Source organism: Phoca vitulina, unplaced genomic scaffold (genome assembly GCF_004348235.1).
Source record: "Phoca vitulina isolate PV1807 unplaced genomic scaffold, GSC_HSeal_1.0 scaffold77, whole genome shotgun sequence".
In the NCBI taxonomy this organism is placed as follows: domain Eukaryota; kingdom Metazoa; phylum Chordata; class Mammalia; order Carnivora; family Phocidae; genus Phoca; species Phoca vitulina.
The window spans coordinates 2375891-2399384 of NW_022589780.1; positions in this window are offsets into that span (position 1 = coordinate 2375891).

Genomic DNA, 23494 nt, shown 5'->3' on the forward strand with positions numbered 1-23494 from the left:
TTTACCTGCCCCCTTTTTCTTCCCAGCCCTTCCTTGCCCAGACACACCCGGCCAGGCCCTTTCCTCCCCGCCTAATGTAGCCTGGCCCCCAGGGCAAAGGAAGCACGTAAGATGAGGAGCCATGGCCCCAAAGTGAGCTCTCTGGAGGGTTGGCTTCCTTCCCCCCTGTGCCATCAGATGCCAGCTTCAGCTTGCAGGGCTGGGGTCCATGTTCTTCCCGTGATTGAACTGCCCACACATGGTCTCATCATGGGGACTGTGTAACGGAGCTCTAGAAAACTGAAGTGACGTGCCCAGGGCCATGGCGCTAAGACACAGGGGATTTGAGGTTGACATTCAAGTCTGGACCTCACAGCCGACCGAAGCCCCCCATCCCTGGACAAAGAGAACCAGCTCAGGGGTTCACCAGTGTCAGGGGATGGAGCTTCTGATGCAGGCAGGAGTACATAACCTCTTGGGTGGGCCTCCTTGAGCTCCCCACCAGAGCCCCCAACTGTCATGGGCAGGGAGCTGATTTGCCCAGCAGGCTGAGCATGAGAATGAAGCCCAGACTCAAAAGAGGGAGCTGAGGCTTGGCCCCAGCCCTCAGGCCCCTAGAGGGCCCCTAGAGAACGACTAGAGGGGCTCTGGAGGCTGGCTTCCAGGCCGGCTTCCAGGCCCTCAAGGAGGCCAGGAGTCCCCGGCAGCCCTCCTGTGCATCCCCAGGTTTCTCAGTGGCCTGGCTGGTATGTGGGGTATTTGGGGTTCAAGCCCAGCACAGTCCCACATCTGGATCCTGTTAGCTCTCCGCGTTCCTTTTTGGCCAGGAAGAATGTGTGCAACGCCGGAGGAGCTGCGGGACTGCGGTCTTGCCGCTCGGACCGGGCTATCAAAGCCGAGTGGCGGGCAGCCGGCCCCTGGGGAGGGGCTTCCCAGGCGCTCCATCCTCCAGCCACCACCACGGGTATAGCTCCAGGGTGGAGCGGGGCCCTTGCAGCAGGCGCTCACCGCTGCGGAGGAGCGAGCCAAGGGGTTGGGCTGCGCCCAGCCAGGCCCCGCTGCTTCTGATTATCGGCTCACCCGCTGCTCTTGCCCCACCACCCTTCCCCCTGCAACCAGAGCAGATGGGAGCCACCCAGATGCCCCCCCCCCACCTTCCAAAATGCAAGGCTCTGGAGGGGAAGAGGCCCTCTGCCCTAGTCAGGGCAGGCAGAGCTGACCTCCGCAGACCTCTACCAGCTTCAGAAAGCAGGCACTATTCGTTCCGTTCCAAATCTTCCCAAAGAGTCTCCTCTCTGAAGAGCTCCAGCCACAACCAGCTTCAGTTAGAGGCAGTTATGACAAAATAACTGCCCGTGCAGTCTTTTATAGTAGAGCACAGCGGTTACAGGGGAAGGTTCAGGAGCCAGGCCACCTGGGTTTGCAATTGGGCCCTGCTCCTTCTTAGCCCTGTGACTTGGGGCAAGCGACTGAGTCTCTCTGTGCCTTAGATCTCTTTCAAACCTTCCGTAACATCACAAGAGCAAGAGGTCCCTGGGTCACCGGGGTGCTGGGAGGCTTAAACGCGTTAATACTCACAAAGTGCTTAGAATAGCGCTTGGCACATAGTGAGCACCCAGTCACTTATTATTGTTAGAGTTTATGTACATCCTTTGACTCACTGGAGCGTGCAGCAACCCTGTGACCTAGGGGTGGCCGTAGAAAGCTAGCGAGGGGAGGGCCTCACCCCAGGTCGCATCACCAATAGGGGCACGGTTGGGACCCGGCAGGTGTCTTTGCCCTGTTTCTTTCCCACCGCCTGCCACGGCGCACCCCTCCTCACACTGCCCATGGTGGCCCAGGAGAGCAACAGTGGGAAGGAAATTTCACCCAGGCTGAGATTTTCCGCTTTTGCCACGCGGCTGATGGGCCACGGAGAACAGGTCAAGCATTTCTGAGAGTTGAGTCCGGAGAACTGCTAATCCCTCGGGGCCATGGCTGTAGCGAGATAACGTAGACCTCAATGCCAGTGGCCGAGATCCGCCTGGGGCCCCAGAAAGACCCACCCAGGGTCCCCCAAGGCTCATCTCGCCAAATTACAACACGCCAAGTGGGAGTGAGAAGCCAGGAGTCCACGATGCAGCCGAGTGCCTGGCAAGGACTTGTGTCCTGATAGATGTGCCCTGGCAGGCATCAGGTTGGGGGAGGACGGAGGTAGGAGTGCCACCAACGTGGCCGGCCGGACACTGGATAGCAAGCAGCTCAGAGGAGTAGAGGAGGTGTAGGTAACAAGGGCGCCCGCGAGCCCACCCTCTGGCCCTTTATCCCCTGGGAAGCTCGCACGGGGGTCTTCCGCAGCCAACTTCCGCTTCCCCTGCTTTTCGGGCCTTGCTGCCTGCTAGAGGTGGTAGGAGGCAGGGGGGAAATGGGAATTGGAGGAGCCCCTCCTCTTCTCCCGCGGGGGTGAAGTTCTTTCCCAGGCCCTGCCCACAGCCAAGGGATCCCGGGCAGCCTTGCAGGGAGAGGGTGGGAGAGCCTCCACGGAATGTGAGCACAGCTCGCCCTGCCTCTGCCCACGAGTCAGATGGCACCAAAGGCCTCAAGCACCCTTTCTAACTGAGCTCGGAGATTTGCTGAGGATTGAGCTCTGGAGGCAGGAGATGGAAAAGGAGGGAGAGGAGAAAGCCAAGAGGATGCTGCAGATAGAGAGCTCTCAAGGCAGATCCCCGAGGGGCTGCTCAGACAGCCGCCGCAGCTCCTCCCACGCCACTGGGGGTTGGGGGGGTGCATGGGGAGGAGAGCACAGCCGGAATCCTGGGTTCAAGTCTGGATTCGGCCACTTGGTAGATGAGGACGCTGCACAAGTCACTCCCTGCCTCGGAGCCTCCAGGTCCTCATCTGTATATGGAGGTAATAATGCCTGTGTCTCAGGGCCGAGGTGAAGATGGTGACATGTGGCAAGAGCCGGGTACGGGGCCAGTCCCGAAGAGGTGCTCAGCACCGACTCTGCCACAGGCCCCGCGCCGCCATTGCCCATACCCTCAGCACAGACAGCTTTTTGGGTCGCTGTCCTAGCTTCCCTTGTCACGGTCATTTGTCATTTTGGGGCTGCCATTCCCCGTCCCTCTGCCACCGCCCCACCCCCACCCCACAATGGCATCCTGATTTTTTAAAAAGATTTTATTTATTTGTCAGAGTGAAAGAGAGAGAGAGAGAGGGAGCACAAGCAGGGGGAGGGGCAGAGGGAGAAGCAGGCTCCCCGGTGAGCAGGGAGCCCGATGGCCCGATGCGGGACTCTGTCCCAGGACTCCGGGATCATGACCTGAGCCGAAGGCAGACGCTTCACTGACTGAGCCACCCAGGCATCCCGGCATCCTGATTTCTTTTGGAGAAATTACCTCTCTCACTTTATGTTGTCTTAGTAGGGGGTAATCTAAGGCCACTGTTTCAAGTCCAGAGGTCAAGGGGGCTGACGCATGACTGGAACTCAGCCAAAAGGATGCTCCCTCTTCAAGCCAGAGCCATGGCAGAAGGGTGGGCCCTGGTCACACAGGTGCCTGGCAGCAAAGTTGTCCTGGCCAGGCCATGCTGGTTACAAGACAAGGACAGCAACTGCCTGTGTCTTGGATGCTCAGAGCTTCCCTGCCTTCGGCTCACCTTCAAGCCTGCTTCTCTGCCTTCCACTCACTGTCAGGTCTGCTTCTGCAGCTCCCCTGAGTTCTGAGAGTGCCCCTCCTGGAGCCTCGGTACAAATTTCCTTTCTGCTCCAGGTGACCCAGTTTGGTTTCTGCGTGTGCCCTCCAAACCCTCTCTCCTCCATCCCTCACCAGACCGAGGGGGCAGACCCCGTCCTCTGGTCTACCAGTTCCCCTGTCAGTGCCCAGCATGGTTCGCAGAGCACACACTCACTTGCACACTCCCGGCCCCTGACTAGGGAAGGAAGCTATGCTTTGCAGATGCCTTCAGCTGGGGGAGACCCTGCTTGGCAGGCGAGGGAGGAAGCCATCTGGTGTGGAGGCAGGGGTCGGGACGGATGACTTCCGGAGGCGTTTGGGCACCTCAGCCACCCTCGGGAAACACATGTTTAGTCCTAGCAAGGGCCTGGCCCAGAGCAGGCGCTTTCTAATTTCTTGTTCGTGCCCAGTAGTTTTCTACTGTTGCACCGAGAAGACAAGGGTCAGTAAAGAAGCACCAGGCTCCCGTCTACAGGCCAAGGAAAAGCCGGCACTTTATCCTATGCATCTGCACACGTACATAAGTGAACGTACAGATGTAGAACTGGCTTCATTCGTCACAAATCAGGTCCTACTCTATATGCGGGCATGTTTTACAACTTATTTTTTTGCTCTTAGCAGTGGGCGTGGGGCATCTTTCCATTCTGCGTGTGTCAATCTATCGTAGGCTTTTGAACAGCCTCACTGGATCCCCTAGTATGGAATAGTTTATTAAACCGGTCCCCTATCGATGGCCATTTAGGCTGTATGCAATCTGCCCGTCTTCTGTGCGCTATGATTTTACATATATCACTGTGCACGTGTGAGTCCTTCTGTAGATAATTACCCAGGAGAGGAGTGCGGGCTTAAACAGTCATACGGTATCTCGTTACAACTCTGTCCCCCCAACTAACTGTAAGCTCTGGGTGCACTGGGAGAGAGGGAGGTAGACAAGGAAGAGATGAAGGAAGTGACTATGGAAACCTTCTGACTTGCAGGTAGAAGGATATTTATTTTCCACCTGGTTTTCCTGGGGAAAAGCATCTCAAACCCGATTCCAGCCTTCTGAGGACACCAGGCACTGAATCGAGAGCCATCTTTCTGGACCTCTAGATCAGGCCCACATAGAGGCACATCGCAGGAGAATCCTGGCTTGGTTGAGCCGAGCCAGGAGCCAGGAGCCAGGAGCCAGGAGCCAGGAACCTCCCTCCCCACAGTGAGCTGGGCCGGGTTCACAGGCAGGATGTCTGAGTCTCGCCTCCCCCCTCCTCTCCATGTGGACCCTGGGACCGGTATTGCCTCCAGGCCGGGTCCTCCCTCCAGGCCGGGTCCTTCCTCTTCTTCCCTATTTGCCTGCCAGAGACCAGGGTCTCATCCCCGCCCCCCTCCACCAGGGCTGCACACCTTCAGAGAGCACGCCCAGACATGGTACAGGGCACGGAGTCCAGAAAGCTTGCAAAGTGCGGAGCCCACTGGCAGCACCTGAAAGGGGGTGGGTGGAGAGGAGGCCAGAAGCTGGGGATTTTTCCTTAATAACAACCTGGTGCCCCAATTCATTGGCGGCTCTGCCTGCCTGTGAGCTGACTTGCCCCTCTCCCTCCTCCCTCCTGGAGGAGCCTTCATCTTCAAAGCTTTTTGGGAAACAGTTAATTAACCCCCACAGCCCTACTACCTGCCCAGAAGCCTGCTGATTCCCTCATCTCCGTGGGGGCGGGGAAAGGGGAGGGCCAGTGAAACTGAAGCCTAAGAGAAAGGGTGTGGAGCTGGGACCCAAGTGATCCCAGGCTCCCAGACAGGGAAGCAGCTTTCCTTTCCCATTCCCCAGCCCCGCCCCTCAAATGGCTTGTGGGACCCCCTGGGCGGGGGCAAGCTAAACAGCAAAGGGACTAGGAGTTCAAGAGCTTCTCCTCCAACACAGTTTATTTTGGATTAGTCATAGCAGCTCTCCGTGCCTCAGTTTCCTCATCTTTAAAGCAGAGATAGTAATAGCACTTAGTTGTCAGGGCCCTGGGAACCATCGAATGGGACACAGGAAGAGCAAATGCTGTGGGAATGGTATGTCCAGATAACAACTGAAACAAGGAGCATCTGGGAGCTGTCTCATGAATGGGGGTTGGGGGTGCTGAGTGGAAGAGAGGGGTCTGGAGGGGGCAGTGGGACCCCTCGTGCTCGGTGACCAGGGGCCGCTGCCCAGCACTGGGAAGCAGAGAGGAGCTGGAAGGGAGGAGGGGGCGGAGCCTCGTTTCCTGGCACCGTCTTCTCTTTCCTTGTCTTCACCCACTCTTTCTCTGCTCCAAGTTTTACACACACACGCACACATTTATCTCTACATTCATGTGTATATATATACACAGACGAGCACACGCACATGCGCATACACACACACACACACACACACACACACACAGAGAACGGCACACAAAGGCGCAGGAACAGCCCTGGAGGATGTCTCGTAACTTCCTATATGGCTATGCACACAGCATCCAGCCTGCAAAGGTGCCCCCTGCCCAGGTGTGCAAGGCCCACATGAAGCCAGGGAGGGACAAACAGGAAGTAGGTGGTGAGCTGAGTTGCAAATGAAAGGGCTTCCTTAAGTAAGCCTACCTTTCCTGCTCTTATTCAACCTGACTTCCCTCCATACTTTGTGTCTCTTTCCTAGGGCGAGTACCATAACTCTCCTTCCATTCCAGTTAATTCTCCGTATGTCCTGTCTTCCCTGTGAGGCTGGAAGCTTCCCAAAGGCAGCACCACGGTTGCTTCTTTCTCGATGTTCCTGTTCCTGGTACCTTGGGCATCAGCATGTCCTGTGTGCCCCGATGGCGCCATGAGGGGAGGGGGTTCCTCTTCACACCCCAGTGTGAAGTCAGCCTCATCTTCCACATTTCACACATAAGGAAACCGAGGCTTGGAGTGGGGGGGGCGGCTTGCCCCTGGTCGTGCAGCTGAGGAGAACTAGAGCCAGTGTTCCTGTCCCTCCTCTTACGGCATGCTGCTTCTTCTCGGAGAGTTTCCAGGGGGGCTCCCTGGGCTGGGCGCGGAAGCTGGGTAGGGCCAGCACCTCTCCTGGGGCTTCAGCGAGAGCGGACAGCAGCCTGACCTGGAGGCCTGCCTGGCCCTCGGATGCCTGCCGCCGCTGCGCCCCTCCTGGGCAAGGAGCTCGGAGGCAGCGGCCATCTTGCTTGCATGCCTGGAGAGGCAGGGGGTGGCTGGGGAGGAGAAAGGCCCAGAGAAGGAAAGTTCTGGCCGTTGACAACAGAGCCGGGAACAAACCGGAACTGAGCCAGGCCCCATGGGGTGAGCTGGGAGAGGCTGAGCCAGGGCCGGCTGATGCCGTCACCTGCTTGGGCACAGGTCTTGGGGTCAGGAAGCGGTGCTTACGGCGCCAGCGAGAAACTGAGCCCCCCTGAAGCCAAGCTAGGGGGGCTGGGCCGCTGTGGCCAGGCGCTGTGGGCGGAAAGGGGGCAGCCTGGCGCCTGGTAGGAGGGGCAGGTGAGGAGCCCTCACCCTAGAGGAGGAGGGGACTGGAAATCCAGAGCAGGAGGCTTGTTTCTCTGGAAGGGAAACCTTCAAACACTAATTGGTAGTTGCAAGTAATTAAAGTAATTTACTCAGATTATAAAGGAATTTCTTAAGAGTGATTAAGCAACTCTGGCTGTGTATGGTTGTTGGTAATGACTTCCCCAGGGGGATTAGTACACTTGGTAGGGTGTAATAGGGATGCTCACACCCGATGGGTCCTGATTCCTCGGCGTCGGGGGTGGGTCATGGAAGCTGGGGGGTGCTGGGGACTGCTGAGATTCGCTGGCGGAGATCGACCGCAGGCCCGAGTGTGCACAGGGCTCCACACTCAGCCACAGGCCCACGTGTGGACATAGTCAAGTGTGCAACATACACTGCTATCACGCCCAGCCCTTGAACGGGACTTGGACATGCGTGTGTAGACGTTCCCCCGGCTGCACAAAGAGACCCCTAGCAATCAGGCCCCTATAGACACAGCAAGCTGTATACATCAGTCTTCTGCAGGCCCAGGCCCCCCCCCACATCTCGGTGTCGTACCCACACCTAGACACTGCAGGGATTGCTCAACCTGCTGAGGCTCAGGAACACACACACAGTCTGTGGGTGTACCAGGGCAGACACATATTTACACAAAGAAATACACATCCACAGATGCCGTGACACATGTGGACAGACACATGTATACAATCACACCGAGCTCCAGATGTCTACCTTGACCTAGACAAATGGAGCCCAAAACACATGTAGACGCAAACCCACGTACGGAACCAGAGCCTCGTGCACAACTGCAAATCCACCTAGATGTCCAGCTGTCACGTATGTGCACACACACACACACACACACACACTGTTTTGCAGGGCGCTGAGAGCTGCCACCCAACTTCTTAGGGTATTCGGAAGTGGCCGAGTCAGGACGTAGGTGTCCTCCGGAGCATTGCTCTGTGGGTCCCTCACCCGTCCACTCCTCCCCAGGTCACATCATGTGAACTGGAGGTGGGTTGGAGGTGGAAGGAGAAAAGAGCATGGGCCAGAGCTGGGGCATGACTGAGATGTGCTCCGAGGAGCCTTCAATGGCCATGGGATGTAGATAACAGGGCCAAGTCTCTGAGCCCAGACCATCACTTTCTAGACACGGGACCTATTTCCATATGTGTCCCTTCACGTGTCTGACACTGAGCTTCCTCGTCTGCCCAATGAGGATAACAATGAATGCTGTCTTCCTCCTCGGCAGGTTTTCGTGCGGATGAAAGAAAAGAACCAACATGGGAGTATTTTGCACGCAGTAGGCCAGCAGCAGATGGGAATTTCCTTCCTCTGAGCCTTGGGGGAACTGCCTGAGCCACCCCTTAGCTAGGGGAAAACCTGCTCCGAAACCCCCTGCATAAAGTTGGTGGGAAGTTGGCTCTGCCGTACTCTCTAAGGCTCTCAGGGGCCCAGATCTTTGGCCCTCAAAATTGGCAAGTCTCATCAAAAGCAGTGAGTGGTCCTCAGGCGCCACCTCTCACTCACTGAATAACTTTGGGTAGCTCCCTTCCCTTCTGTGGGCCTTGGTTTCCTTCTCTGTCCCCCCCACCGAGAGGGAAGGGACAGGGGGAAGGGATGACCTGGATGATCCTTAAGCTCCCTCCCAGCGCTACCATTCCAGGGTTCATGTAAATGACCCACTTGAGTCCAGGCGAATGTGAATGATGGAATTGCGATGCCTATTATTTTGCCCTGAGAGGGTCTCTGCTACCCTTGGGGCCTATTGATGGCGAGGAGGGATGGGGGTGGGAGCTGAGCGTGAGGGCGCTGCTGGGGAATATAGGAGCCCCAAGCCCAGGCATAAAAGAGGGAAAGAATGAAGCAATGTCCATGGGACCATGGAAGAAAAGGAGTCTGGGAAAGGCTTCTGAGAATGGCTGCCCCAGCTCCATTTCCATTTCAATGAATGCCAAGGGCAACTGGAACTCTACTCTCTTGACCCTTTGAGGCTTCCCCACAGTTGTTATTCTGGTGACCATCCCCCGCCCCCCACCCTATGCCCCCGCTGCTGGTTTCTCTGTCCGGAGTAGCCTTAAAGTCCTTAAAACACAAAAGGCCCCGGGCGAAATTGTTGCAGGGACAGCAGGGAGGAGAGATGCTGGGGACAGTCTCCGATGGGCAGGGGCAGAGCAGGTGGGGCTGCTGAGAGGTAGAAAGAGAGCAGACCCCACTGCTTACAGTTTGTGGAAGGAAGGAGAAGTAGGCTCCTGAGGTGCCAGGCCCCAGGTACTGTGGATTCCCAGCTCCCTTCTTGCCCCCAAAGGGCCTAGGTCTCCTCACCACATTGCCCTTCGTTTGGCCACGTTGATTCTAAAATTTATCGAGTAGCCAGGTGCGTGGTACCCTCCCTGGGGACAAGTACACACATTCTCTTGCTCCAGCGTCTCCATAGTTCTGTGTGTGTGTGGGGGGGAGCAGCCTCTTTGAATCTCGGCAGGTATTATCTTGACAGTGGCAGAGAATTCTGGATGCCCTGGTGGAGCTTCACCTTGAATGAAGCCAGGCCCATTGTCAGTCATTCCTGAGCCTAGGGCCCTGACACCTGCTCTCCTGGAACCAGAAAGGGCTCTGCTGTAAATGCTAGGTGATCTGCTCCTGGAGCCTTCTAGAGAGGATGCTGCCCCCTAAATCTAGGGCCTCTAGTTCCTGTATCACTTGCCTCTCTAGGTCAGAAACCTCAGTCTCTCCAACTGCAGTTCTCATCTACTCCTACTTATCCTGCTGTCAGGGAGAGGGAGAACAGCTGGTTCCCATCCTCCAAATAATAAGCCTGCCGTGCAAATCGTTTTCTAAAATCATTAGGCCACAAAGATTCTATTCAGCTGCAATGTTTGCATTGGCCCCGCCCTCATTTCCCAGAGACTGGAAGACATTCACTCACAGAGACACTGGCACAGAGACACACCCGAGAGATGGAGAGATCCGGGGTCAGAGGCCAGTCAGATTTTCCCAGAGAAAGAGTCAGGAAGACCGTCTCAGAAGAGCCATGAAGCCCCCCCCACCCCGCCCCCAGCCCAGAGACCCAGAGCTTGGGAGGGATTTGGGATCTTCGCACTTTTTGGAAGGACCCTGAGCAGCTGTCTAACGCCAGAAGCAAGAACAGGGCTGGATGGAAGCCTTCCAGATGCCCAGCCCCGTGCGACAAGGGGAGAGAAGAGATGAAGGGGTGTCCCCTGCTCTCGGGGGGTCTTGTAGTCTAGTTGAGGAGACAGCACCCACTCAGACACATACACTGATATGCATGCCAAGTTAAATAATACCAGGTCTCCTAACAACCAGCAAGAGACATCACGAGATGACATATGCTCTGTGCCAGACAGAAGAGCTTGGGGAGGAAGTGCCAGAGGACCAAGGAGAAGGGAGAAAACACCCAGTGTCCTTTCCTTGGCCATCCCTGCCACACTCGCCTGAGGCAATGGGGAAGAGCCACTCTCCTCTCTCCCGGCTACGGAGAGGTCATCACCGTTTGGCATCTGGGAGACCTCTCTGTTGACCAGTGCCTAGCCTGTAATTGTCCCAGTACGTTGGGTCCAGTGGTGGTAACTCAAGGCTCTGGAGGACCTAGTCTCTTACTTGGGGTTGTTTGGGTGCACAGAGTGGGTAAGGTATTGGGGAAGGCCATAGTCCCCCAGTAAGGTTCAAAGGGAGGAAAAGGGACCACTACTAGTCATGGAACTTTCCCAGACGAGGAAACGGAGCTGCGGCAGAATGAAGGGACTTGAGCATGGGCACAAAGTTGAGAAGAGTTGGAGCCTGGACTCCCACTTAGATCTGTCTGGCTTCAAAAAACCCTACTTTTCTCACTTCCCCATAGAATAAGTGGGGCTGCCTCCCACTGATCCCCCACCCCCCCCCCCCCCAGAAAACCAGGTTTGCATCACTGTGCAGTTGCCAAGGCAGGAGTGACTTCCTTCTCATGGGCTCCTGCATCACTTTCTCTGTCCTGACGGACCTCAGGCTGCCAGCTCAGAAGGTCTCAGCCTCCCGGGGAGTCGGACGCCTGCCCATCTCACTCCTAGAAAGGTCCCTTGCCCAGGAAGATGGGGGTCTGTCTTCCCGGGGACAGAAAAGAGCCTCACCAGCCTCCACTGGTGGATCCAGCCTCTTGTCCCCCAGCAACTACAGGGATTTCAGATGCAAGAGAAGTCCAGAGTCTGGCGCAGCTCTCTCGCTGTCTGAGACTTTGTGAGGCCACACCTGGGGATGGACAAGATTAGAAAAATGAAGCTGATGAGTGTCCCTTTTGCCGGAGACCAGGGTGGGGTTGAACCTACTCTCTGGCCCGGGGCAGCATCTTGTGTCAACAGGCCCCCAGAGAAGTCGTCTATGTGGTCTGCCCTCCTGCCTCTTCGGAGACCTAGCTGAATGGCTGTCCCCAGGATGGACCTCAGGAACCTGAGCGCTTGGATCAGCTTCTGGCCAGGGCGAGGCTCTCAAGGCAGACCGGGAGCCTGCAGAAGGTACCTTGGTTCTTAGAATTGCTGTGGAGAGCATTTCCCGCATCACCGAAGATAGCCACCTGGAGCCCAAAGCTCTAGCCGCTGCCCCCGCCATGATTTCTTCTACCCTGATTGTCACCGTTGCCACTTCTGTCACCATGCTCACGGACTGAATAAAAGCCGACATCACTGTCCTCACCTGCCTCAAGTTTCGCGTACCACCACCATTATCACCAACCACCACCAACGTTGCCAGTCATATTCTCCACTCTTAGCTCTTCCACCGCGTTCTCTGCGAAGTATACTTATTTAAAAGCCTAATTGTCATTGCTCCCCATTCAGAGAGGACACTAGGAGCCTAATCCCTGCCCTCGAGTCAAAGACTGATAAACCAACCTAAACACGGCCTGATGGGACCCATCAAAACTATCCTATAACTAACTAACTAACTGACATGCTATTGACACGTTTGGGAGTGTCCGCTCAGGGCAGGGGCCAGAGCTTTTCCGAGGTGGAGGAAATGTGGGACTTTGACTGGGTCAAGTGCTCTTCCCCTGGTTGATCTGGGCACTGCATGGTTGGAGGCCCCGCTGCAGGCTGAGGGAGGCGGGTAAAGAAGGACCATGCATAAAGGCCACTGGGAGGGGTGGGCAGGACCCAGGAGAACCACCTACTAGAAGTATGGGCTAGGCCCCGGGGGTTGACGGTCCCTGAAGCCTTGAAGTTTGCTTGCTCCCACGGCTGGCTCCCATGAAGACCTGTGCCCACATGTCCACGGTGAGGAGGTGACTCATGCCAGGCTCCAGGGCAAGGTGTGAGAGGCAGTCTAGGACATGCCTTCCAAAGACTCTAATAGGGTGTGTGAGCATGTGAATATGAGAGGGGGAGAGAAGAAAGACGGGGGGGGGGGGGGGGGGGGGGGAGAGAGGGAGGGGTAGGGAAATATGTGCCCCCTTATTTCTGAGCAAATCCTGGGTACCAAGGGTAGTAGGGTGCCAGCTTCAGGCCGGAGAGGGTAAGGGGCTCCCTGTCATGCACCCCTGGGGAAAAGCTTTGCAAGCCCAAGGCACCTTAGTAGCCTCCTTCACCAGCCGCTGCTCCTTGAGCTGCCCTCCTCAATTTGGTGATGTCCAGAAGAAGAGGGAGCTGGTGGTGTCCATTCTCCATTTATATGAATGGAAAATGGCCTCAGGGATCCTTTTACCCCTCCAATAATAATGAGCTTCTTCCTTCTCTCTCCTCGATGCCAGTTCTCTCTCAGGACAGGGCTGCCTGATAAAATCACTGTCTATTTACACACTGATGGGATGTCTGGAATCTGCCTTAAAATAACCCTTGGCTGGGGAGTGGGTGGGGATGGGAGTCAAACAAGGTTGGCCATGAGTTGATAATTATTGAGAGCGGGTGATGGGCAAACACATGGGGGGCTCCTGGAACTCTTGTGTCTACTTTTACATATATCCGAGATTTTCCGTAATAAAAAGTTAAAGCAAAACAGAACAAAGCAAAGCAAAAACCCTCAAACACCACGTATGTATTGAGCTGAAATCATACTTTCCAGTGGTTTCCACCCACAGATCCCAGATATGCCTTCTCGGACCATACAGACCACCCTTGTTCCCTCTGCCCCACGTTGGCCTTCAGCTATTTGGACAAAAGCATGGTCTTTGGAGCCAAGCAGATTTGGGCCGTGTGCTGGCTCCGCTTTTTCCTAGGAGTTCCCGCAAGTTACTCGACCTCTCTGAGTCTGACTCCCTTAGGGTCATTGTGGGGGTTCCATGTCTGTGAAGCCCTCCGCACAGTGCCTAGCTTTCGAAGTCGGTGCTCAATATGATCGAGCCTCTGCAGAATGTTGCTATTTTAGGCCAAGGCTCAGGATCCCCCTTGGACAAGGTAAACAGCGCCAGATTCTGCGACTATTTCTCACACGTTGTGGTTCCCCAGCCTGGGTGACCTGCCCTGGCTGTTTATCAATGTGCCTTGGCAAATATGGGGCCTACGATCCGGCCCCGTATTCCAGATGGTCTGGACACGCAGAGTACAGTAGGGCTATTACCTCCCTGCATCTGGGAACTGTATTTCTATTCATACAGCCCGAGATTTCATTAGCTTTTTTAGCCACCACGTCACACTGTTGGCTTCCGTGGAGCTTGTGGTCAACTCAAAGCCCTCAGTCCCTTTCACACATGTGGCTGTTAAGCCCTGTCTCCCCAGCCCCCGTATTTGTGCAGTCGGGCTTTGACTCTCAAAGGAAGACTTTCCGTTTACTCCTGTTCGCGTTTATCTGGCTGGTTTTGGCCCCGGGTTCCAGCCTGTTGAGATTTTTGTTTTGTTTTGGTTTCATTTTTCAATTCAACATATTAGCCGGGCCTTGCAGCGCTGGGTCGTCTTGGGACGTTTGGTGGTGCCCAGGCCTTCTGCATCCTCCTCCGGATCACCGGTAAACTCAATGTGCAGCATGGGATGGAGCCCAGGGCCCTGTGGGGGCATGCTAAATAATTCCTTCCCCGTTGACATCAGTCAAGGCTCTTTCAGTTCTTTTGTTTTTTTAAAGATTTTATTTCTTTATTTGAGAGAAAGAGAGAGAGCACGAGGGAAGGATAGAGGCAGAGGGAGAAGCAGACTCGCCACCGAGCAGGGAGCCCGATGCGGGACTCGATCCCAGGACCCCGAGATCATGACCTGAGCCAAAGGCAGACGCTTAGCCGACTGAGCCACCCAGACAGCCCCAAGGCTCTTTAAGTTCTATTGTTGAGCTACAGGTGCACCTCGTCCGACCTTTTCCAGTCCACCGTTCTCCATCTTGTTTACAGGAACACCATGAGGGTCCTTGTCAGAGCTTTGCTGCACTCCAGAGATCAACAGAGTCACAAAATAAAGTGAGGCCTAACGGGCCCTGGCCTGTTCGTAAGTGAAGCCCTGCTTCCTCATCTCCTGGCTTCCTTTGGAGGTTTCCTGCCAACCAGCAACTTGACAATTCTCTGGAATTTTGTCAGGCTTCCAGACCGAGCCAAATGGCCTGATACCGCCAAAGTCTACCTTTCGTCCCTGTTTGAAAACCATTATTATATTTGTAAATCTCCCAGCCTCCGTGAGCTCTTAGCGTCATGATGATGGTTCCGACCTCATATCTGCAATTGCCTCCAGGACCCTGGACTTGCAGACGAGATCAGTGGAAATGACAACGAATGCATTCAACATCACTGGCTGGGCACCTTAAAGAGTGCTGTGCTGGGGTCAAGTGAGATGCCAGTCCTCTACTCAGCAAGCTGCCCGTCCCGTTGGAGAGGTGAGACACGCCAACGGTCCTAATAAAAGGTAGAAAGTGGCAAGTGCCAGCGAAGACGGACGGATACAAGGTTAAGAGGTCTGGAGGAAAAAGAGCTGATGGGCAGCAGAGAGGCAGTCAGGGAAGGCTTCATGGAAGAGGTCACTTTGGAGCTGGGCCTTGAAGCACGGGCAGGATTTGGATATGTGGTGATGAAGAGGAAGACTCCCGCGGCAGGTGGGAGAGCCCAAGAACAGGCATGGAGGTGGGGACCTCCCTCGAGCTACGGAGCACAAACAGTGAGTGATAATCGTAATAGTTGCTATTTATTAAGCACTTATTACTGTGCCAGGAGCTGTATTAAGCACTTTACATACATTAGCATGGCCTCACAATGCCCACTCTAAGGTGGGTACCATCATGATCCTCTTCATTTTACACGTGAGCTAATGGAGGCTTCGCGAGATGAAGTGAGTTTCCCAGGGTCACCCAACTAGGCAGGCCTTTGAAGTCAGGGCTGTCTGTCCCCTCCTATCAGCTCTGTCATGGTCCCCACCCAATTAGGCCTCATTGTTGGCATCCAGATCCTCTGTAGCTTCAGGGACCAGCATTTTGGGGTCTCTCTCACTCTTACCTTGGCTCATAGGAGCAGGTGGTCCTCACCAGGAGGCTTCTCTCTGGCCCCATGGGCCTTAGGACCCCAGTCCAATCTACTGCCCTGCCATCTCCTCACTTGACAAAGCCGGTCCTGTCCCCTCTTTTTCTTTCAAAATGAGACAGTAGGACATAACCCAAGAGCCCTCTCTGGCTTTGGAGGTGGGAGAGCTGAGTGTGTGATCTGGAGCTCCCAGAACAGTCTTTATTAGACTGCACATTGCAACTCGTTAGCAAGTCATGCCATCGATTTAGTGAATCTTGACTGGGATTCTAAAAGAATGAAATGGAGTATCCCATGCAGTAATGATCAGTATTGTTTCCCAGGACATGTTTCCGTTTTATATATCCCTGTTTGTACACATACACACACATATACACACACTACATATGTATACAGATACATATATGTATACCCACACAAGTTTCTTTGTTGTACCAAGTTTGCGATAAAAAAAAAACAAACAAACCAAACCTCGAAGCACCACTGTGCGGCCTAGCTGTGTGACCATGAACAAGTCACTCCCCCCTCTGGTTCTCCCTTTTCTCGCGTGGAATATAGGTACAGTAATGCCTCCCTCTCTCCTTCATGGCTAGGGGTGAAGTCTGCGAGGCATATCTCCGGAAGCACCCTAGAGACGGGGAAGAGCGAAGAGTGTATACACAGGAGTTACTATTCTAACAGTTGGCAAAATCCCCCTAAGCCTGCCCCCTCATGATTCTGTTTTGGCATCCGGCGTGGGCTTTGCCAGGCCTCTGCAGTGTGGGGCTCCTGGACTGCGAGTGGGAAGGCCCCAGCAGGGCTGCCTGGCTGCCCCCACCCCCTCCCGGCAGGGCACCAGGAGGGGCAACCAGGAGGTACTCGTCCCAGCTGCGGGGACAGCAGAACCTGGCCACCTCGTCAGGGCTGCTGCACCCGGCCTGCCTTTGTTTCCCCGGAAGGTGGGGCTTTGCAAGTGGCCCAGAGGGCAACTTCTGGAGGGGCTGAGCTCGTAAGCAAAGTGGACCAGGAGCGAGGGAGGGAGGAAGTTGCAGAATCTACAGCCCGGGAGGAGGTCACAAAGACCATGGGCTTTGGGCACAGACACCCCCGAGTCTGAGGCCCTGCTCCACGGCTTTCAAGCTGTGAGGGTATCAGTGAGTCCTTTGGTCATATTAAGGCTCAGTCTCCTCGTCTACCTTGCAGAACCGTGGCGGCAGTGGGCCACCGCACGGAGCCTTTCCGGGCCCCCCTGAGCCCTGCCCGGTCTCCCCCATTGTACTCCAGCGCGGCGAGCGCCAAAGAGATGTCTGCACACGTACGCGAGCGCGTGTGTCTGTGTGGGTGAGGTTTGGGTCCACCCGGGTTGGTGGCAGGGTGCAACAATATTTCTAACCCCTCAATAAGAGTGGCCTCCGTCCCATTTTGTCTATCATCTCCAGGCAACAGTTTCAGGCCGAACTCGGGAACATCATTTCTCTCACTGAGCGGCAGTTGGACAAAGCAGGATCGGAGCCCCAGGCCCTCTCATCAGGACGCTGAGCGGAGCTCGGGGAGGTGTGAGTGTGAGGCCCCGGCACTGGTCACTGCCCTCTGTGGGTGGCACCACTGTGTGGCCTCTTCTCTGACTGGAATAAAGGAGGCTGTGCCCTGCTCAGGCCGCCCAGGCCTCCCAGTATCTGAAGCCTTGGGGGGCAGGCCTAGGCAGGTGGGCTCATGTTCCCCTCAACTTCTACCCTTAGGCTGCGGAGCAACTCCGAGGTGGCGCATGTGGACAGACGATCGGGCCCAGGCCTGGGAATATGCAGCGTGTGCTTATCGAATCATCCCTATTCAAGATGGAAGAGAGGCAAGTTGGTGCAGGGTCCCGGTCTGGGGGTGGGGTGGGGGTCAGAAAATGAGCAGTGAGCTGACTGCTTGATGGGAGAGGCTGGGGGGGGGCAGCGTCCCCTCCAGGTGGCCCTCCTGTGCCCTACTTGCCTCTTCCAGGACAGTTCTCGAGGTGGGTATCTCCACGCTGCCTGGAGAAGCCACTCCATTTCCCACCCCTCCCCTCCTCTTTCTGCAGCGCTGTGTTCCTCCTCCTCCTCCTTGAAGCCTGCTTGGCTGTTGACACCTCGGAGATATTTGTAGATCACTATCTCAGGAGGCCGTTGGCCTGACTCATCCCTGGGCCCAGCCCTGTCTGCTGGCTCCTTTCATCTTCTCCTCTCAGCCAATCCCTCTTTGCCCTTAATCATTTTCTCTCTCCCTCTAAATGCCCCCCAGCGAATCTGGCTCCCCACTTCCCTACCCTGCCTGTTCTTTATTTGGGAATTCTTCAGGGTAACCCCATGCCGCTGTCTGCTGGGGCAGCAAAGGCCCCTGGAAGATGCCTCAAGGTCTTGATTTGGCAGCCCCCTCGCTTGCCGCACCAGTTTGGACAAACGGCTTTGCTCTGCTGGGCCTCAGTTTCCTCTCTGGCAAATGGGCAGCAATGATGCCAGCCCTGCCAGCTTCACACGGGCCTGTAGTGAGGAGCACGATGAGATCATGCCCTTGAACAGCCCTTTGGAGACTCAGCGGTGGTGCCCTCGGATGGGACTGGCTAGGACCCCAGAAGAAGCAAAGAATGCACTTGTAGTTACTTCGAGACTCCCTTCAGCCCTACCGCGGGCCCCACAGCCCTGCTTGCTGGCTTGCCAGCTCGTACTCTCTGCCTCTGTCTCTCTCCATGCCTTCTCTGTCTTGGTCATTCCTCTCCCCTGGTCTCTCTTTGCAGCTCTCGGTGAAGAATACCCTGCCTACCAGCTGTCCGGCCAGCCTGGGACAGTGCCCACCGTCCCCAGAGAGAAGGAGCCGGCATGCTGAAGGCCGCAGACCCTGAGACCCCGGAGAGAGTCCAACTCTACGTCCAGAGAGCCCCAGACATAAGAGGGGCCTGGGCACGAGGACTTGCCCCAGCTTCTCCCCAAGTGCCTGGGCCGCAGTCAGGCTGCCGATGGCATTGGGGGTGTGGATTGGCTTGCATAGAATTCCTGTGTTATTCTCACAAACCAAACTAGTCCCTGATCATTTCCCTCTTCAGATGTTGTCCCCGTTCCACTGAAGGCCATGTCTTGGGCTGGCCTGGGCCCACTTCCCTTCTCTGGGTCTCTGTGTCCCCATCTGCTCAATAAGAGGGGCTGGGCTGGGACAAGGACGAGGGTCATTCCAGCCCGAACTCTATGTGTTACCTGACAGATGCCACCCCGTCAGCCATGTCTCCCCAGAGGCCCTGGGAGTGTGTCTCCTGGGGGCCAGCTCGGGGTGGTTTCGCTGTGATAACCTCGAGCCTCAGCAGCTCTGCTTTCCAGTAGGTCTGCAAGTAGGTCCCTTACTCAGAGAGTCCACATAAGTGTCTCAGAGGAAGAGAGCCACCGGGCAGAGGCAGGCGTGGGTTCGCAGAGGGTGGCCTCAGGACCACGAGAGAGCAGGCCCTCTCCCAGTGGTCAATGGAGGCAGAAAGTCCTGGGTTCTAATCCCAGAAGCTCTGCCACGGACACCCTATGGTCCTGGACCATTTACTTCCCTCTCTTAGACCAAGTGCCATTTTGTCATCCAGAAAATGGGGATAAAAGAGTCTAGCCATCACAGAATAAAGAAAGGAGTTGGCGCGAGTGCTTGGTACCAAGCCTGCCTCATCAGAGATGCTGCAAAAGATGGCTGTCTTCCTTTCCCAGTCTTCCCTGGGCAAACTTTCCTGGGGCCCGCCTCTTTCCCTCCCTCGCTCCTTCTCTGTGCTGCGAAAAGCAGCCACATGCCTGGCCCCTCTCTGAAGCATGGCCAGCCAACTGGGGGCCTGGGGTTCACACTTGGTGCTTCAGCAGCTGCTGAAAGCCTCTTGGGAGCCACACGAGGGAGGGAAAGGGAGAGAAGGCAGGGGGCCGGGGCAAGACAGAGACAGAGAGCCGTAGAAAAAGACAGGTAGGGAGAGAGACAGCGAGAGAGAAGCCGAGAGACAATGAGAGAGATGAAGGAATGCCATAGAGGCAGACACACTCAAGGACCCAGGAAGATGGACAGACGCCTGAACAGGTTGGGCGAAGGCAAACAGGGAGCGAGAAAGGCAGGGGCCGGGAAGAGAAGCAGAGAGACAGGGCAACAGATGCACGCAGGAGGGAGAAGGAGGCAGGGAGCGAGGCAGACAGTGGGATGGAGAGGTGCAGAGAAACAAACAGAGGCCCACAGCAAGAGAGTCCAAGACAAAGGGAGAAGGAAACAAAGGCAGGAAGCCAAGGCGGTGGAGACCTAGAATGGGAAGAAAGGGAGGGAGGAGGGGGAGGGGCGCGGGAGGGGAGGGAGGGAGGAGGGGGAGGGGCACGGGAGGGGAGGAAGAGCGAGTTGTTAGTTCAGGGCTCCGCACAAGGCTGACACAGCACATTCTCTACACTCTCCTCTCCCTCCCACTGCCGGCCTCCAGCTGCCCCCATCCCTTTCCTTATCACTGGGCCCTTGGCTGGGGAAGGGGCCCTGTCCCCTGCCTGTTCCGCATACTCTTCTAGGCCAAGGTTAGCTAGGGCGGCCCAGCCCCTTCCCTACCCTCTTCCACCTCCTCAGCAGCCTGGGGCTCAGGTGGGGAGGAAGCAGGTGACCACCCCAGCGAGAGGCTAACATTCCAACTCCTCAGCAGTCTGCAGAGGAGGCCGAAGGGGGCCGGGGAGGAGGCTGGTCGGCCTCATTCATTTGCAAGCTCCTTCCATACCGTCATCTCCTGGAGGGCTGGCCAGGGCCTCAGGGCTCTGAGGTTCGGGGCCAGACTTCAGGCTTTGGCCCAGGATCACTGGGGAGTCCAGCCCCACCACTGACCCTGCAGCCACCCCTGGGAGCTTGAGGCGGCCAGCTTCCTAAATGGAACCGCATCCCATTTGCCCCAAACCAGCATGTCAGATCTCTAGGCCTGGCCTTTGAAGACGCTGAGGGGGCTCCAGCACGGAGGGGGCAACGGTTTGGCCAGGCAAACCGAGCAGAAGTCACCAAGCCCACCTCGCTCGTGCAGCTGGGTTCTTTAGGAAAATGAACGAGATCTAAGTCCTGGGGGGTGGGTTTCCTTCCTGGGCAGCTCCTTGCCTCTGTGCAAAGTTTACGCCCTGGCAGGAGGGAAGAGAGGGAGTCAGGAGGGCACGGAGTCTTGGCCAAGGTCTCAGGTGGCTGCTTGCGGTCCTGCTGCTTGGGGCATTAGGAGTAGGGGCAACGGGGACAATGGGCAGAGATACAGAAGACCCAAGTCCAACATTGTCTTCGCCCACCCTCCTCCAAGCAGACATTTCGAGATCCTGAGGAAGGCCACTCTGGGTTTCTCTCCCTCCCTCCCCACTGAGGGGAATCAGCCGGCTGGGATGTGGGGTGCCGAGCTTACATCCTAGCTAGGAGGATCCTTTGAAGGAACTGGCATTCTTTACCCTGTGGGGACCTGTGGGAGGCATCGTTTTCCTCTTCAGAAATCTGAGGAGCTGCCGTGGGGCAGAAAGTTCACAAAAACTCACCAGGTCCATCCTTGAGGGGAGGGGCCCACCAGAAGGCCCGGCAAACTCAAGGCGGGGGTGCGGATCATGGTACTCTTTCGGCCACTCAAGTTGACCCCCACTAATAAGAGTTTAGAAAGCAGAGTAGTCCTGAGGAGGAAGGGACGGGGAGACAAATTGAGACTATTACTAGCAAATCCCTGTCTGATAGCCAGACTGGGGTCTAAGAGGGGAAAGAAGCCGAGCCCCCTGGGGTGGGGGGTGTGCAAGGAGGAGTCCCTGGCAGGGCACTAGGTGAGAATGAGAGGACGTGGCCTTCCAGCCTCCTGCCACCCTTAACACTCTGAAGCTCGAGTGGGACAGTTGATAAATGGACTAAGAATCCTTTTTTTTTTTTTTTTTTTCCGGTTGCGAACAGCCTCTTAAATACAGAGGAACAAAGTGTGGAGGGGGTTTGGGAGGATGGGTGACACAGGTGAAGGGGATGAAGAGGCACAAACTTCCAGTTATAAAATAAGTAAGTCACGGAGATGGAAAAAAAAAAAAAGTATGGCCTGGGGAACATAGTCCATTATATTGTAATAACATTGTTTGGTGACAGGTGGCGACTACACTTATCATGGTGAGCGTCGAGTAATGTATAGGACTGTTGAATAGCGATGTTATACACCTGAAACTAATATAATATTGCACGTCAACTCTACTTCCATCATAAAAACAAAGAAAGAAATGGACCAAGAAGGATAGCAGTCCTCTGGGCTACAGAGGGCTGCATGCCCGGGGAACTCCCTGGCTCTGCTCTTTGGTTTCCTCCTTGCCCTACTGGCCAGCTCCCCCTCCGGGAGACTCATGTTGGGGATCGCCCCCCAAAGTGTGCTGGAGCCTAGGGGCATCTCACTTGGGCTCCTCACCAGCCCTTTCGGTGGGCTGCCTAGTCTTCTGCGGGCTCTCATCCTGATTTTTCTCTGGATCGGCATCCAGGGATTTCGTTTAAAGAGGCAGAGGTCAAGGTAGCCACAAGTCAGTCCAGGGTGGTGCGGGGTGCCAAGGGTGACCAAACAAGTCCACAAACTACCTGGAGAAGTGGTGCACAGCCTGTCCCTGGAAGTCTTTGAGAAAACGCTGGTTGACCACTTGGCTAAGGGAGCTGCGGTGCGGTGGCCTCAGAATCTGCAAGGGGAAGGACCGTGGATCTGACTGGGCCACGCCAAGCAGGTGTCTCCTGGGCTGGGGCCAACTGGAAAAATACCCACTGGGCCCCGGCTGGGCCTCAGATCTCCGGGCTGGCAGCTCCGGGAGGCCCCCGCCCCAATTCACCTGCTGAGGCTGACTCCAGTCCGAGCCCAGCCCCACCTCCTGTCTGGCCAGGTGCGGCAGGGTGGGGTGCCCGTGCTCAGACCTGAAATGAGGACCACATGGCAGTGTGAACCCCACCCATGCAAGGGGCCTGGCTGCGTCCGAGCCCAGAGGAGCGTCTCTCACCCCTGGGGCCTCTCCCCAAGTGGGGAAGGAAGGGGGCTGGCGGCCATTCCTTTGGAGGCTGTGCAGGCCCTTTTCTAGCCCCTTTTCTCTTTTCGGTTTCCCTTTTTCCCTCCGAGCCCTGGCCTGGTGGCCCGGGCCCTTTCTGCCTGGTTGGACTGATCCTCTCTTATCTCCGCCCCCATCAACATTCCTCATTCCAGCTTCCCCATCCCTAGCTGGGACACATACCTGAGGGGCAGATCAAAGGCTCACAGCTGCTCTTGTCAGCTCCCATTAGACTGCAACTGAGAAGGAGAGCCCACCCTGGCAGGCCTCCCTGGCCCCTTCACCCTGCCTTCCCCATCCTGGGCTTTCAGAGGCCAGCTCATCCCAAGGTGGCACCTCCAGATGCTGAGGGGGCCCTGCCCCTATAGCCCCTTCCCCCTCCTCTCTTCTCTGAAGAGGAAAGAATGCCTCAGATCCTGGCTGGGAAGCAAGCCTGGAGCCCGGGACCTGGGCAGACCGAGACAGACCGCCGCCTGCACAGTGCAAACCCTGGTCCCTACAGGCTCGCTAAGGTCTCTGGGGAGGGCCGGCCCCGGTCCCAGCCGTCCTGCCAGAGGTTCCGCCAGAGGACATGAAGGCCGAGAACCCCGCTCTACAACTGCAAGGCAGGGCTCGCGGGAGCCTCGAGCAGAGTCCTGGGCTTTCTTCCCAGCTCTAGCATGCCAAGGGAGCCTTCCAGGCCTTTGTGATCCAGCCCTGGTCTCCATTCCAGCTGTGCTGGTCCTCCCGGAACTTCCTCCAAACACACAGCACATATTTCCCCGCACCCCAAGTTTTTGCACTCGTTTCCTCACGTGTTTAGAATGCCCTTCTCCACCTGACAAAATCTTACTCAGCAGGAAGAAATTGGATGCCAAGCTACATATATACAACATTCCTTTATATATATATATGTGTGTGTGTGTGTGTGTATATATATGTATATATAT